The sequence below is a fragment of the Lagenorhynchus albirostris genome, chromosome 20, assembly GCF_949774975.1.
Source record: "Lagenorhynchus albirostris chromosome 20, mLagAlb1.1, whole genome shotgun sequence".
Taxonomy (NCBI): Eukaryota; Metazoa; Chordata; class Mammalia; order Artiodactyla; family Delphinidae; genus Lagenorhynchus; species Lagenorhynchus albirostris.
The window spans coordinates 10,147,332-10,165,156 of NC_083114.1; the positions used below are offsets into that span (position 1 = coordinate 10,147,332).

Here is a 17,825-nt window from a genome sequence, read left to right on the forward strand (position 1 = left end):
GCCCCTGATGTTTTTAGTTTTTTGAGGAACCTCCATACTGTTTTCCATAGTGGCCTCACCAACTTACATTCCCACCAACAGTAGGAGGGTTCCCTTTTCTCCACACCCTCTCTAGCATTTGTTATTTGTGGACTTTTTAATGATGGCTATTCTGACCAGTGTGAGGTGGTACCTCATTGTAGGTTTGATTTGTGTTTCTCTAATAATTAGTGATGTTGAGCATCTTTTCATGTGCCTTTTGGCCATCTGTATGTCTTCTTTGGAGAAATAACTATTTAGTTCGTTTGCCCATTTTTCGATTGGGTTGTTCGTTTTTTGTTGTTGAGTTGTATGAGCTGTTCGTATATTTTGGAAACTAAGCCCTTGTCAGTTGTATCGTTTGCAAATATTTACTCCCATTCCATAGGTTGTCTTTTCGTTTTGTTTATGGTTTCCTTTTGGAAGGGACTTTTTACCTGTCTTCTGGTGTTTCACTTTGTATCTGAAGTTCTCAACCCTTCCTATCAGTTTATAACAGATTTCTTACCTTTGTCACTATTGACATTTTGCGCTGTCTTATTCTTTGTTGTGTATGACTGTCCTGTACATTGTAGGATGTTAAATAAGAAGCATCTTTGGCCCCTACCCACTAGATGCCAGTACCCTTACCTATGCACCCCCCCCCCGACCCCACCCCTGGTTGTGACAACCAAAAATGTCTCCAGACATTGTCAAATATCCTCTGGGAAGCAAAATCACCTCCAGTTGAGAACCACTGGTTTATAACAAAATGCTTTAGAATGCACTGTTACCATTCTGATAAAGTTATACAAATGACTTAAAAAAAACAAACCCTAACAGTATAATGCCTTTAGTGTGAAGGAAAATAACTTATAATTAAGTATATATATTTCAACATGTAAATTAATATGTGACTAAATAAAAGAGCCACCCCTAGAAGGTGGTATTACACTTGTTTATAAGTCCTATATTAATCACTATTAAATACTTATAGTCACAGGGAAATCTTTCTAGGCCATGGCAGGTCAGTGTTTGAACCCAGCTCTGCCACTTCCTAGCGGTGCAACAATAGGCATTTTACTTAATTTCTCAGAATGTTTTCTCACCTATAACTGGGGATGGTATGCCTACTTTATGGTTTGTTTTGAAAGTTTAATGAGCCAGTGTATAAAATAACTTGCCTAAGAGCTATATGTAAATTATATAATCCTTGCTACAACCCTAGAAGGTAGTACTATTCTAGTCCCCATTTTTACAGGTAGAGAGAAGGAACCGGTTTATAAGTGGCAGAGCTGGGATTCAAACATTAATTCCAGAGCCTGTGCTTTCAACTATTATGCTGTACGGCTTCCCATATAATACCTGATGAATGGGGGATACTTAACTGTTAGTTCCTGTTATTTAATTCTTTTTTTCTAGCTTTGAGAGACACCCCCTCACCCTCCTCCCCATGTCATTAACATCAGCGCTCTCTCCTGGAAATTTTTTTACCTACTGGTTTCTCATTTCCCCTTCAGGGACATATAATTAATCTTCTTCATCCACACTTAGGATAACTATTTATCAAAATTCTGATGCCTTTCTATGTATGACTTTGATATTTCTGAAAGGCTCATAAATAATGCATTCAACTTCCCTTATAAATAAAATATAATGCTTGTCTTTTTATTATTTATTTATGAAGAACTTCTTTTCTGATAAATAACTTCTAATATCAGCTGTGTGGTTATATTGTAGCCTTTTTATAACACAAGTGTAGGGAGATAAGAAATTACATCTACATTTTAGGTTTTCCATGTTACAATGAAGGACAGTATGTACATAGGGAATTTGATTTGTTTTACAGTATAATCATATATGGTTCCAAGAGGTATCATATGTTGTGTTAGGCTTGACTTGTTCCTATGTAAACGATAAAAAAAAAAAATCTTCAAAAAAAAATCTTCAGAATATTCTGAGCAAATTTTCATTTTATATTAAAGGAATTTGGTAACCAGAAGTAATTAAATTTTTAATTAATAGTTCTCCACTGTGAATTGTATGTGTGAATATGTATAATGCCCCTTTATATGGAATGGTGGAGGGATGGTTTTATGGGCACATTATTTTTCAGCTGATTTAGACTTAAGCCCTCAAACACAGAAATGGTAAGACTTTAAAAAAAAAAGCAAACTTAGTCTTTTATATGGAATTTTTTAAACACTTGAAAAGTAAAGAGTTTAGTATGTAGACCCACCACCCTCTCTCTGTGTATCATGATTATCAATGCATGGCGGGTCTTGTTTCACCTATAGCCCTCCCCACCTTCCCTCCTGGATTTTTTGTTGTTGTTGTTGTTTTGTTTTTTAATTAATTAATTTATTATGGCTGCACTGGGTCTTCGTTGCTGCACGTGGGCTTTCTCTAGTTGGTTGAGCAGGGGCTACTCTTCGTTGCAGTGCACAGGCTCTAGGTGTGCAGGCTTCAGTAGTTGTGGCTTGCGGGCTCCAGTAGTTGTGGCTTACAGGCTTAGCTGCTCTGTGGCATGTGGGATCTTCCCGGACCAGGGATTGAACACGGGTTCCCTCCATTGCAGTGGTTAAGAATCTGCCTGCCAATGGAGGGGACCCATGTTCAATCCCTGGTCCGGGAAGATCTGTGGCACGTGGGACATGGGTCCCCTCCATTGGCAGGCAGATTCTTAACCACTGCACCACCAGGGAGGTCCCCCCTCCTGGATTTTTTAATAGCAAAACTCAGACATTAGATGATTTCATTTGGAAACACTTTAGTATATATGTAAACATAAAATGCAATACTACTATATCACCTAAAAACAGTAACTAATTCTTTAGTGTTTCTGAATATCTAGTCAGTGTTGAAATTTCCTCAGTTATCTCAACTTAAAAAAAAAATTGTTCAAATCAGGATCCAAAATAAAAGCTATCCTTAAGATTGGCTGGTGTGTCCTGTCTGTTTTTTTCCCTTACAATTTGTCTGTTGAAGAAATCCACCCTGTAGATTGTTTACACCTGGAATTTCCTAATTGCATCCATGTTGTGTTGGTCTCCATATTCTTGTGCCTTCTGTGTTTCCTCTAAATCGGTAGTTTGATCTAAAGTAGTGATTAGGTCCAGGTTTTTGTTTGTTTGAAATACGGTTTTATGTGTTATATTTTTTGGTGGTGGTTTTGTTGTGCTTTTTAAAAGAATATTTCAAAGTGGTAGCGTGTACCTCTATCAGGAGGCTCATAATGTCTGGTTGTCTCTTTGAGATGTTAGGACTGTTGATCATTGCCTAGATTTCTCCATTCATTAGGATTTGTAAAATAGCAAGTTACTAGCTGGAATAGTTCTGTAAAGAAAAATTCTCCTTGTATATTTTGCTACCTTATGGTGTAGGAAATGGAGAATAAATGCTTACTACTTTTCTCTTTGGTTACCAGTTTTCAAAATAATGACTTGGTTGCCTAGAACCCTTCAAAGGTAACTAATCAGGGTTTTTTTTTCCTTCGTATATCATCAAGAACACATGGATTTAAATAATGTATATGTTTTGGGCTTCCCTGGTGGCGCAGTGGTTGAGAGTCCGCCTGCCGATGCAGGGGACACGGGTTCGTGCCCCGGTCCGGGAAGATCCCACATGCCACGGAGCGGCTGGGCCCGTGAGCCATGGCCGCTGAGCCTGCGCGTCCGGAGCCTGTGCTTCGCAACGGGAGAGGCCACAGCAGTGAGAGGCCCACGTACAGCCAAAAAAAAAAAAAATGTATATGTTTTACTTCATTGTAGTTACTGATTATATTAGTTTACTATGGCTGCTCCAACAAATTACCATAACTGGGTGGCTTAAAACAACAGAAGTTTATTCTCTCACAGTTGAGGAGGCCAGACGTCCAGAATCAGAATCACTGGGCTGAAATCAAGTGTCAGCAGGTCTGTACTCCTTCCAGAGGTTCTAGGGGAGCATCTGTTCCTTGCCTCTTCCTGCTTCTGGTGGCTGCTGGCATTCCTTGGCTTCCTCACTCCAGTTTCTGCTTCTGTTATCACATTACATAGTCCTCTTTGTGTCTGCTGAGGAACTCCTGTTTCTTATAAGGGTAGATATGATTGCATTTATGGCTCACTGGATAGTCCAGGGTAAACTACTCTTTTCAAGATCCTTAACTTAATTATATCTTTTACCGTATAACGTAATATTTATACGTTTGGTGATTAGGAAATTAATACATCTGAGGGGAAGGGTTGGTTCAACCTACCACACTGATGCTCAGATTATCTCATCTTTGGCCATTAAATCCTTTAAGTCGACTCCTTTGTTACAAAGGGAAGTCCTTTGATAAAACCCCAGTAGGTGCCAAGATGTTCCAGGTTTATCTTGTATATTTCCTGCCCCAGGCCGGGAATCAGAGTTTTTCCAAGGAACCCTGGTTACTTTTTGTGGGAAACAGTGTTTAGAGACCACATTCTAGGTGCTAGGGGCATAGCATGTATTTTTCTTAGCAATTTTTCTGAAATAAATTACGCTTTTACTTTGTTTTCTTAAACAGAGTACACTGGATATCACTGAATCTTTTATCAATACTTAGTATGAACATTAGTTTTGGGACCAAGCTATATACTGGTGACTTCCCCAAGTGCTGCTGAATTTTTAAAAATTAGGTTTGCTTGCTTTTACTTTAAATGTAACCAAATTCCAGTTCAGTTCTAGTCATTGTTTTATTTTTTCTCTGTGACCCAGTCATCCAGTCTGTGGGACTTGTTTCTCACCTATGGGGCTTTTCAACGAACTGCACTAATCTCTAAACTCTGCTTTTTCTATATCCTTTGTTCTCTGACTCTAAGCAAAACTAAGTTTGTTAGGAGATAAAATTGGATCTTATATAGTATAATAGTAAGTCAGATGGGAAGGGAAGTCTACTCAGCTAAGCATTCGAATGCATGAGGTTTTCATTTCTATTAAGCTTGAAGGCTCTTTTGGAGGTGGAGCAGTGTGGTGGGGGAGGGCTAGTTGCTCTTTGATGCGTGGTGAGCAGTGCCAGACCTCTGGTAACAGCTTTAGTACAGGTATTCATTTATTTGAATTTGAAAACGATTCAGAGTTTAACCAATAGCTTAAAAAAAAAACACTTTATTTTAAAATGGTTTTAGACTTATGGAAAAGTTGGAAAGATAGGACAGAGTTTTCATATACTGCACATCCAGGATCCCTTGTTAAAAACATGATGTATTAGTATAGTACATTTGTCAGTATTAATGAACTAATATTGACACATTACTCTTAACTGAAGTCCCTGCTTTATTCAGATTTCCTTAGCTTTTTCTTTTTTGGCAGAAAAGTAGAATTTATTGGTGGGCGTGAGTAAGGAGGGGACAGTGCCAAGGCTCTCATGAGTCCAGGGCCCGCTATTTGTCCAGGGGCCACGATTAGGGATGTATTTGACCCCACAGCCATCTGGGATGAGCCGCTTTTCTGCCACCATATTTTCAAATTCATCTGTATTAAACTTAGTAAATCCCCACTTCTTGGAGATGTGGATCTTCTGGTAGCCAGAGAACTTCAGCTTGGCCCTGCGTAGGGCCTCAGTCACATGCTCCTTGTTCTGCAGCTTGGTGTGGGTGGACATCATGACTTGGCCTATGTGGACCCTGGCCGCTGTGCCCTGGGGCTTTCCAAAGGCACCATGCATACCTGTCTGGAGCCTACACTGGGGACAGCACGCCAGTCACGAACGTTCACTGGAAAGGGCTGTTTCCAGGCTCTCTTAGGGCAACCCATACAGGCAACAGGCTGCATACACTATGGAGGAGGCTGCTGTTTGCAGCCGTTGCACACCGGGCCCCCACGGAGAAAAGAGCATGGTTGGCTTAATTGGCTGCAAAGCCTTAGTTTTTTCTTAATAACCTTTTTCTGTTTCTAGATACTATCTAGACACCACATTACATTTAGTCGCCATGTGTACTTTGGCTCCTCTGGACTGTGACAGTTTCTCTGACTTTTTGATGACCTAGTCAGTTTTAAGAAGCACTGATCCGGTATTTTTAGACTGTTCGTCGGTTGGGATCTGGCTTATGTTTTTCTCATGAATAGACTGGAATTGTGGGTTTTGGGGAGAAGACCACACAGGTAGAGTGCCACTTTTGTTGCATCATATCAAGGATGCATACTATCAGCGTGGCTTATCAGTGTTATCTGTGTTGATGCTAGCCTTGATCATCCCTGCTGGGTAGTGTTTGTTACAGTTTCAAGAAACTGAAGTTTCTCTCCCTCCCTCCCTGGCCTTTCCATACTGGTATCCTTCGGAAGGAAGTCAGTATGTGCCTCCACGTACTGTCATGAAATAAATCAACCGGGTTGATTATAAGCAGATTTTCTAGAGTTTTTTCTATCTTCTAACCAATGTTAACCTTTGTGGATTTTTTCTTTTAATCAGTGTCTAGAATTCTATGAGCAGTTTTTAAGAGAATGGTGATGGGAGTGACAATATGGTATGTTTCACTTAGTGTTTTTTGTTGCAGACAAAACATTTTGTCTGGTTTAAGCATAAAAGGAACTTTTGAGAAGATGTGAAGTAGTTTACAGAGTCATTGAGAAAGCGGGGAGACATAGATTGTAGGCCGTTGGTTCTCAAACTCTAGCATGCATCTCAAGAGCTTATTAAAGCACATTTCTGGGCCCCACACCCAGAATTTCTGAATCAAGATGGTCTGGGATGGGGTCTGAGAATTTGCACTTTTAACATGTTCCCAGGTAATAGTGATTCTGTGGTCTCAGAAGCACACTTTGAGAATCACTGCTGTCTCTGGCTAAAAGCTGCCACAGAACTGGCCTGACAGGCAAGACTGTTTTCTCTGGTGCTGAGGAGCCTATGAAACTCCATTATAATACAGTTGCTATTGCTACTTTCACTGATGCCGTTTCTGCTTCAGGAACTGGACTAACCGCTGGGAAGCTACTGAAAGCCTTACAGCAGCAAGAATGGAACCTTGTTTCTTTACACTGCTCAATTCTGAACTGAAGTTGCAATTGTGTGTGTCTGATTGGAGAGCCTTAGGTGACATGCTTGCATTCTGGTTTCAAGCGAGACTGGGAATTTGTGTTTGAATTCTGTTTTGGAGAGCTGAAACTCATAAAATGGAATGTCTTCAAATGTAGAAAGACTAAAAAATGATGGGCAGCCGTGGATATGACAGTTGTCTACTACAGCAGTGCTCTGCAAGGGGAGAAAGAACTTGCACCAGAATGTAAATTAGTGTACTGCTTCCTTCATCAGAAAATGCCCGATGAACTGAGCAATGTGCTTAGGGTCTTAGTTGATTTTATGTTCTTACACAAACTCCTTATCTTATTAGACCAGCAACAGTCTGCATACTATAGTAGAGTAACACTGTGCTAACTGTAAAAGCACAGGGGAAAAGGGAATCTAGTGTTTTAAGATGACTGATCTTAGTGTATAAGTTGGCCCTGAAGTATGGTGATACTTGAAGCAGGCTGGCAAATTGGGAAAAATGGAGAGTGTAAGAAAAATAGAGGTAAAACTGAGAGCTCAAAATATCCAAGGTATCACCCCCCACCATAAACTCTCTAGGACAGTGCTGTCCAGTAGAGATGTAATGTGAGCCAAAGGGTGTAACTTAAGTTTTTTCTAGCAGCCACATTAAAAAAGTAAAAAAAATCAAAACAAACACTTCCAAATACAGAAACAGGTGAAATAAATTAAAAAAAATAACGGCTTTATTGAGATTTAATTCATATAGCAAAATAATTTTAATTAAATTAAAACCATTAAAACCATTTAATTTAATTAAAACCATTAATTAATTAGTGGTTTTAACTCAAAACCACTAATCTTTTAGTTGCTATGGATTTTCCTTTTCTGGACATTACATATAAATGGAATCATACAATATGTAGCCTTTGGTGTCTGGCTTCTTTCACTTAACATAATGTTTTGAAGGGTCATCCATCTTGTAACTTGTAACTTCATTCCTTTTTTGGACATATAATAGTCCGTTGTCTGAATATACCAAATTTTGTTTAGCCATTCATCAGTTGATTGACATTTGGGTTTCCTTTTTTTAGCTATTATGAATAATGCTTCTCTGAACATTTATGTATAACTTTCTGTGGAGATTAATAATGTATTTTATTTACCCAGTATATTCCAGATGTTACAGTTTCTACATGTGATCACTATAGAAAGTATTAATGAGATAATAAAATTTTTTTTGTACTAAAGTCTTCAAAATTCCATATATATTTCATACTTAACACATATCTTAATTTAGATAGCCACATTTCAGGTGTTCAGTAGACTCATGTAGCTAGTGGCTGCCATATTGGAAAGCCAAGAAGTAACTCATTGGGACTTACGTGCAAAGTGGGGAAAGTCGCAGTTTTCCCCGTGTCAGAGATGTTTGCTTGCTGGCTCCTAGACAGATATGCATTACTGTCTTGCTCCCTTTGCCTTTGATTGTTCCCAGTTGAATACTCTTCTCTCCTTTGCTTCTTTAGATCCTTGCTATCTTTTAAAATCCTGACTTATGTTCCTCTTCATCAGTGGGTTTTAGTTATTCCAGCTCACTTTTTCATCTACTTATTTATTTAGTAAATGTTTATTGAACACCTTCCGTGTGCTAGTCACAGTTCTAGGTGTTAGAAATGTAGCAACGAGCAGAATACATAAAGTCTCCATTTTCGCTGAGGGTCTGCTTGAGTATGGAGCAATATTTAAACAGTCAGATATTTAGAGAAATAATTTCAGATAGTGATAAGTGCTATGAGGAAAATAAAACTGGCTATGAGGATAGCATTTAGGCTGTTACCAAGCACTGATTTATTCTTGTGATTGTAAACCCATACCACAATAAAGCTGATTAAAAAATAATTTATGCTAAAATTTACTAGTTTTAACTATATAGATTCATGAGTTTTCACAAACCTATATAGTTTGTAACCATCACCATAATTGTTTTATAGAACGTTTTACCCCAAAAAGTTCTTTCATGACACTTTGTGGTTAAATTCCCCCCCCCCCCCACTTCTGGGCAAATGCTGATCTGCTTTCTGTCATTATAGTTCGTCTTTTCTAGAATTCATATAAGTGGGATCATACTTTTTGTATCTGATTTCTTTCACTGAGCGTGATGTTATTGAGATTTAGCCGTGTTGTGTGATTAGTAATGCATTCCTTTTTGTTGCTGTCTAATATTCCATTGTATGGATACACTATTATTGGTCCATTTATAGTGGGCATTTGGGTTATTTCCAATTTTTGGCTATTATAAGTAAAGCTGCTGCAAGCATTTGTGTACAAATCTTTGTGTGGAAATATGTTTTCATTTGTAGGATTTCTGTATCATATGGTAGGTGTGTGTGTGTAAGGAACAGCCAAACTGTTTTCCAAAGTGGTTGTACTATTTTGCATTCCCACCAGCAACCTTACTGACAGTTGGTTAATTCAAGCACAAAGTAAGGATTAAATGCAACTTCACTGATAGTGAATTCTCAGAGTTCCAAGCCAGGTCCTGAAGTGGCATGATGTAGTTCTACTTGTGAATGCCAGTAGAGTTAACAGGCATTCAGTTTTTCAGAAAACTGAATTCTTTCGGCTGTTTCCTTAAGTAAGCCTTTTTTAAGTTTTAAACTTAAGATATTTAAGTTTTGAATAGCTTTCTTTGTCTTGTAAGTGGGGCTCTAAAATATTTAAATATCCAATATTATCTGATATTAATATAAGCAGACTGATATCTGCTTATCAGTCCAGTGAGAGTCATGCTTTTTCTTTTTTTTGTCCAGTTTTTTTTTTTGTTTAATTTTTATTGGAGTATAGTTGCTTTACAATGTTGTGTTAGTGTCTGCTGTACAGCAAAGTGAATCAGCTATACATATACATATATCCCCTCTTTTTTGGATTTCCTTCCCATTTACGTCACCACAGAGCATTGAGTGGAACTCCCTGTGCTATACAGTAGGTTCTCATTAGTTATCTATTTTATACATAGTATCAATAGTGTATATATGTCAATCCCAGTCTTCCAATTCATCCCACACCCCCTGCCCTTCCCCTTTGTATGCATATGTTTATTCTCTACCTCTGTGTCTCTATTTCTGCTTTGCAAATAAGATCATCTGTACCACTTTTGTAGATACCACATATGTGTTAATATACGATATTTGTTTTTCTGACTGACTTCACTCTGTATGACAGTCTCTAGGTCCATCCATGTCTCTGCAAATGACACAATCATGCTTTTTCATCTGGCTTGGCATTTGGTATTTGAAATAGTTGAGAAGTAGAATAATACCAGTTTATACAAATTGAATAGGTAACTATCCATTTTTATCCATGCGTATTTATATCAGCTGTTGAACACAGGCTTTTGACAGTTATGGTAATTGGGCTAAATGTAATCAGAAATTCAGGTGATTTAAAAATTATCTGGTAAAATGAATGTAATTGTGGTTGAACTGTATTGTATATCTTGACCAGTATTAAAAAATGTCCATAGTTTATTTCAACCATATAGTTAGCTTTTTTTTAAAAATTGAAGTACAGTTGATTTACAATGTCATGTTAGTTTCAGGTATACAGCACAGTGATTCAGTTATGTGTGTGCATATATTCTTTTTCAGATTCTTTTCCTTTATAGGTTATTACAAAATATTGAGTATAGTTCACTGTGCTATACAGTAGGTCTTTGTTGGTTCGTTATCTATTTAATATATAGTAGTGTGTATAGTTAATTTTTCAAGTTATCTTTATTTGTTTCAGACTTTGCATGGTTCACATTGTCAATATATATTCCATATGGGAGTATATGGTGGAATATAGCTTTATAACTATAAAAATACAGGAATAGAGCCTGGAATATAGTTTATACTGCATTGTTTGTCTACTGAACATTCCCTGAAATCCCCATTCCTTTGCTCACAGTTGCTTCTTTTCTCTGTTTTTGACTTTTTTCAAAACTTTGTTTACCTGCTTGTCTTAATTGATAACTTTGCTTAAATACAATTTCTGGAACACTTAAAAAGGAATTGATTATTAAGTAAGTGATTTATGAACATTTTAGAAAATAAAATGATTTTGTAGTTATCAATAGGAAGAATCTCTAGAACAAGTTGAGCCTAATGTACATCTCCATTTTTTTTAAGGACAGTTGTCAACCTGAAATTATTTAAATTCTGAAGTTGTTAATAGTAACTATCGTTTGAGTGCCTCTTATATGTGAGTTGCTTTTATATGATGGTATATTTAATCCTCATTGCATGTGATACTCTGCAAAATGGGTATCATCTTTACTTTAATGAAATCTTGGAAAGGTTAAACTTGTTTTCCCCAGTTCATATAATGAAAATGCTTGGGTTTGGGTTGAAGCACAAGCCTCTCTGAGTCTGAAATTGTAGGTGGCTTATTTTTGAATTTTAATAAGGCATTTGACTATACTGGTATGAAATCATGGATGAGATGAAATGTGATTTGATACTGAGGATGGTTGGAATGAATTTGTAACTAATAGAGCAATCTAATATATCAGTATCAACCTCTCCTGAGATCTCGGGTGATGCACCAAAGGGCTCTATCTCTAGCTTTAACTTAAAACTTTGTTTTCAAACAAAACTCTGCAGTATGGCTGAACCGCACTAGTATAGGTTGGAGGAAGCCTTGGCTTAAGTCTAAGTGAAAAGGATTTAAGAATAGTGTTAGATTAACATTAATCTTCTGGGCTAACAATGACAATGTGAAGTCATGGCCAAAAAAAGCTAGGGTAAATTTACAGTACATTATTAAGCATATAGCCCCCAGATATAATGTTTCTACTAAGCTGGTATTGAGTTAGGATCAGTGTGTCCTATTTTATGTAGAATATTGACTAACTGTAGTGTTCAGAGAGAGCAACTTGAGATAATGAAGAATTTAGAAGTTATTAAAGGGTTAGGAGATGTTTCATCTGGAGAAGAAAGGAGAGGGCAAGTATAGATGTTAGATATTAGAAATTTTCCTTGCTAATTCTGTAGGCCAAAACTAAGATCTCTCAGGAAGATGATTTAGGGTCCTGTTACTAAAAACAGATATTTATAACAGATGACCAATTGTCCAAGTAAAGGGGGAAGGATAATCTAAAATTTCTTAATGGTGGAGTTGGCTACCCCATGAGGCAGTGAACTGAGTTATTAGATTTATGTTCATGTGTAAGCCATATGATCACGTCTGTGTCGTTACAGAAATGGATTCCTACATGAGTTAGGAATTGGTGGTTTTCAAACTATTTTAACCTCTCTCCACAGTAAGAAACACTTTTTCCATTGCAACCCAGTTATGAAATAACACATACCCATATTAAATGTGTTGCTGATATTTCCTATTATATTTTATTAACTTTAAAAGGCAGACTGGGGCTTCCCTGGTGGCGCAGTGGTTGAGAGTCCGCCTGCCGATGCAGGGGACATGGGTTCGTGCCCCGATCCGGGAAGATCCCACATGCCGCGGAGCGGCTAGGCCCGTGAGCCATGACCGCTGAGCCTGCGAGTCCGGAGCCTGTGCTCCGCAATGGGAGAGGCCCGCGTACCGCAAAGAAAAAAAAAAAAGGGCAGACTGCTGGTGGTATAGTGCTTAAGAAGCCGCCTGCCAATGCAGGGGACACGGGTTCGAGCCCTGGCCCAGGAAAATCCCACATGCCGCGGAGCAGAGAAGCCTGTGTGCTACAACTACTAAGCCCGCGTGCCGCAATTACTGAAGCCTGGGCGCCTAGAGCCCGTGCTCCGCAACGAGAAGCCACAGCAATGAGAAGAAGCCTGCGCACCGCAACGAAGAGCAGCCCCTGCTCGCCGCAGCTAGAGAAAGCCCGCGCTCAGCAACGAAGACCCAATGCAGCCCCCCCCCAAATAAGTAAAATAAATAATAAATAAATAAATAAAAGGCAGATTGCTAATCACTGAATTGATGTAACAACTCACTAATGGATTGGCATTTAGTTTGAAATACACTGGACTAGAATAATCTCTAAAATCCTTGCAACACTATGATCCTAATTATTCCCACTCAATAATGTAAACTAAAAATTAGACCCAGAAAATTCCACACTGCAAATGCCTAGAGGTTATTAGTTAATTTTGATCATTAACATCTCTAGGGAGGCTGAAAATTAGAAAATATTCTTGTATCTTTTGATTCTTCCCACCTTTATCCTTGCCACCCCTGCTACCCCTCGCCCAAATCAGTCTTTTCCATCCTTAATTCTGCTTTTGCCCTTTTTAAGACTTCTTAATTAGTTTTTCAATTATCTCATTTTCCACCTGAATTAAAATTTGGTGCCAGTTCTTCATTTAATATTTTTCCTAGATTTATAACAACATTTTCAAGTCGTTTACATAAACACCTAATCTTTACATGAGAAATAATTGACTTTCTTATTTGAAACCCATTATTTAAAAAGTATTATTATCTTTTATCTGAAATATTATGACGCATAATTATTTAAGAGAGTTGCAAAAAAGAATAAAGAAAATAAGGATTTTCACTTTGGTTCACATAATGAAGGCTAAGAAGACGTTTTGTGTAAACTTCATCACCAGATGTTTTTTTGTTTCAGAATGGTTCATCTGAGTAAATGGACAAGGTAAAAGGATGCAGTTTCTTAAAGTTGCTAAAGTCAGAGTTTGGAGGATTATATGAAGTGAATTGACAACTTTCTGTTACACTAAAGAACTTATGATTATCTTTAGTATTACGGAAAAAGTGATTCCCAAGTGCCATATCTGTTTCCTCTAATATTGTGAAGTGATTGGTAATGTTAACCCAGTCACCTGCTTGTGGACTGCTTTACTTTACTTTCTCTTTTCCCCTTCCTTCTTGAGGCATGCTAAGTAATTGTGGATTTACTTAATATTCTCTAAACAAAGCACAATTCAGTGGGTAGATTTACTGCAAATTATAATCATTTTTAGTAATTCCTCAAAGAGGCTGGACATGATTAGTTTTCAGAGTACAGGGAGAAGGTAGTTTCCTAGCTGGAAGGCCACCTTTGAAACAGAAGAGATTATTTTTTTAGAAAATTTATCTGTTTTAGCAAATTGTTTGTCCTGGGAAAATGTAAGTGTAGTTTTAAAAAATGACTATATAGTGTGTTAAAATATTTTAAGACCACTGAAGTAAGTTATATGCACTTTTTATGAGCAAAGAGATTGAGATGGAGCAATAAGATAAAATTATAATCAGTAAAACTAAAAAAAAAGATGAAGCACCTTATTATCTTTTAATTTAAACCCAATCAATGTAATTTATCCCTTTTTAAAGAAAATTATTTATTTTTGGCTGCATTGAATCTTCGTTGCTGCTTGCGGGCTTTTTCTCTGGTTGCAGCGAACGGGGGCTACTCTTCGTTGCAGTGCACGGGCTTCTCATTGCGGTGGCTTTTCTTATTGTGGGGCATGGGCTCTAGACGCGCGGGCTTCAGTAGTTGTGGCTCATGGGCTCTAGAGGGCAAGCTCAGTAGTTGTGGCGCATGGGCTTAAGTTGCTCTGTGGCATGTGGGATCTTCCTGGAGCAGTGATGGAACCCGTGTCCCCTGCATTGGCAGGCAGCTTCTTAACCACTGCACCATCAGGGAAGTCCCTAATTTATCCTTTTAATTATGCTTTGATTCAGAAAGGCAACCACTCTGAATATAATTTGGCATATTCTTGCCAGTCTTTTTTAAATACATGTATTTTCCAAAGATCATATTATATCTAATTTTGTGTCTTAATCGTTTAATGTAATTTTTCCGACTTGATATTATTCCATTGGATGGGTGTACATACCTACCATACTTAACAGTTTCATTTTACTTTGTTTTTTTTTGTTTTTGTTTTTTTTGCGATACGCGGGCCTCTCACTGTTGTGGCCTCTCCCGTTGCGGAGCACAGGCTCCGGACGCGCAGGCTTAGCGGCCATGGCTCACGGGCCCAGCCACTCCGCGGCATGTGGGATCTTCCTGGACCGGGGCACGAACCCGTGTCCCCTGCATCGGCAGGCGGACTCTCAACCACTGTGCCACCAGGGAAGCCCAACAGTTTCATTTTAAAAGCCAGTGATACACAGGTTAAGACTTCTGAGTTTCAGGAACTGTTCAGATTCTTTTGTTCCACTGGAGTTATGCTTTTTTCCTTGAAATAGGTGTTTTCTTGGATCTTGAACATTTTTAAACAAAAAGATTCTGATTGTAGTAGTATTTGATCTAGACTATTTTTTTTCTTTTCCCATTGATAGTGTCTCATCAAATTTAGTACACTCTTAGAGGAATGTAATAGTAGGACACAGCTTGAGGCTTAAAGATATTTTTAAGTTATTACATATTCTCCCATTCATATCAAAATTAGGGAAGGAGATATACCTAAGAATTATTGAATATTTCCTTCATTTATTTGCCATATTATTCTTTCCTTTCTGTATTGCTTAATTCAGACATTTTGGAAGGCACCTATGCTCACCCCTATACCACCAATGCAGACATTTTGAATAAATGATGTAATAATTTTTCCCTTTGGATATCAAGCATTAAAAGAAGCCATTGCAGGGCTTCCCTGGTGGCGCAGTGGTTGAGAGTCCGCCTGCCGATGCAGGGGACATGGGTTCGTGCCCCGGTCCGGGAAGATCCCACATGCTGCGGAGCGGCTAGGCCCGTGAGCCATGGCCGCTGAGCCTTCGCGTCCGGAGCCTGTGCTCCGCGATGGGAGAGGCCACAACAGTGAGAGGCCCGCATATGGGGGGTGGGGGAAGAAAAAAAAAAAAGGAAGCCATTGCATAACATAGTGTCCCACCTTTTTTTATTACTCAAACGAAGGTAGCAATATACGGAATGTGTGGAATGTTTAACAAAGGCTGATATACTAATAGCTGTCAGCTGTGAGTTACAGCAGGCTTAATATTGTTGAAGTTGGTGTTAACAATTTGTCCATGTTGATACATGGTAGTAGGGAAGGATATGAGCTGGAAGTCTAAGCATGGACCTGAGTCAGAATCATGAGGCTGGAAGTGACTTTTGGTCTTTTGTCAAAGCCAGTTGATCACTCTGCTGTTTTCCCTTATTCATTAAAAAATATATATATTTATTTATTTGGCTGCACCAGGTCTTAATTGTGGCACACGGGATCTTTAGCTGTGGCACGTGGGATCTAGTTCCCTGACCAGGGATCGAATCCTGGCCCCCTGCATTGGGAGAGTGGAGTCTTAACCTCTGGACCACCGTGGAAGTCTCTCCTTATTCATTTAATATCAATAAATCTCACTAGTTTACAGCTAACGTCCTTTTTTTTCTATATGCCAGGCTAAGTGGTTTTTTACATGAACTATTAGCTAGTTATTGTGAACTGCTCGTCACCATGTTAGAAAAATAATAAAGTATTTTGTGTGATGAGATCTGTTTTCAGTTTGATTTGTGGTTGGTTGCTCATGCATTATGATATAGGATATGCCTGTTTGTAAACTTTCTGTCTCATGCAAGGTGAATTGATTTTTCTACATATAGCAGTAGAGGCATTCTTGTAAAAAGCAGTTGTTTTGGCCTTTGTGTTGTAGAATTGCAGTATGTTAGAAGTACTTGAGCTGGATTTAAAAAAAATTTGGGGGGGAGATTTTAAATTTTTTTATTAAGAAAACAAATAAGGGAGTTACTTGGTGTATCCTCAATGGGATCATGACTCCTGGAATTGAAATTTGTTCTGAATCGTGAGAGAGGCAGCCAGACCTGTGGGTGTGGATGGCGCCTGAACTGTGGGTCAGAGCCAGGACAGCGTTGGGAGTAGTGGAAACACGCTTAATCTTTATTGGCTGTAATTTTAAAGGCTGCATTTTAGTTTTTATTGATTCATTAGCCTTCGCTCCTAAATATAAATATAATGTTGAAAGGTATGGACATTTTGTGTGTGTGTGTATGTGAGTGTGTTTTAGTAGAAGGTAGTAGTGGGTGGGAATGTAGTTGTTAGGGAAAAGTAAGAACAGAGGGATCCTGCTTTTTCTTCTTTATTTTCCAGTGCCCTTCCTTAACCCATGTATTAATCAGTAGGTACCAGTAACTTTAAAATGTTAAGTGGAAAATTTGCTTAATTTATTTAACAATTGGAATTGGACAATAAAAATACCAAGACAGGTAAATAGCACAGAGAACCCATTTCCTTCATGATTTCAAATGGTAAATATGAAATAACTGCACGGTCCTCCTTCCAGTGGATTCTCCATCCTTGTCTTTCTCTGAAGGTTAGCACATGTTCAGATGACCAGATGTCATTCTTTGCTTTGACCTAAAGATCCTAGATGTTTGCTCCTCAAAATGACTCCTCATCTTTAATGACATGGAACTCAAAGCAGCTGTCATTTCCTTTTTTTGCCATGGATTGCATCGATGCTGTTAGATCTGTAGTGAAGCTAGTCTGAAGATGTCATGGGAATGAGCAAATAGTGGTTTTAGTTAATTGTTTATTATCAAAGGAGTTGTAGAGAACTTTGCAAAGCACATGGAAGAAATTAATGAGCCATAATTCTATTTCTCATAGACAAATCATTGGTGCATTTTTTCCAGTCTTTTTTCTGTGTGTTACAAAATTATAATCTCAGTTAAATTGAGTAATAGGTTGTGGGGGAAGACCTTCAGAGATAATCTCAGATCATGGTTAAAATTTTAGTAAATCATGATTATCTGGGGGTGGCTCGTTGTAGGGAACTGAGACCTCTGCTGACCTAGGTAATCAGGCAGAGGTGTTAGTACTGATAAGTATCCCCTGGAGTGATTAGGGTCATAGCTTTGTGGCTAGGTTGCTGTTGGGGAAAAGGAGGAGGTCAGGGGTTTGGACTCCTGAATTCCCTCTCC

The 17,825-nt window shown here is 38.3% G+C and overlaps 1 protein-coding gene and 1 non-coding gene across 6 annotated transcripts in view; one reads left to right on the forward strand and one right to left on the reverse strand.

Moving 5' to 3' along the window:
• Nucleotides 1-17,825, forward strand: part of RABEP1 (rabaptin, RAB GTPase binding effector protein 1) — a 104,187-nt gene that overhangs the window by 17,034 nt on the left and 69,328 nt on the right. The gene's annotated exons all lie outside the window — the stretch shown is intronic.
• LOC132512425 (small nucleolar RNA SNORA70) lies at nucleotides 5,723-5,857 on the reverse strand. Its single transcript, XR_009538154.1, has one exon. It is a non-coding gene; the product is annotated as a small nucleolar RNA SNORA70 (small nucleolar RNA).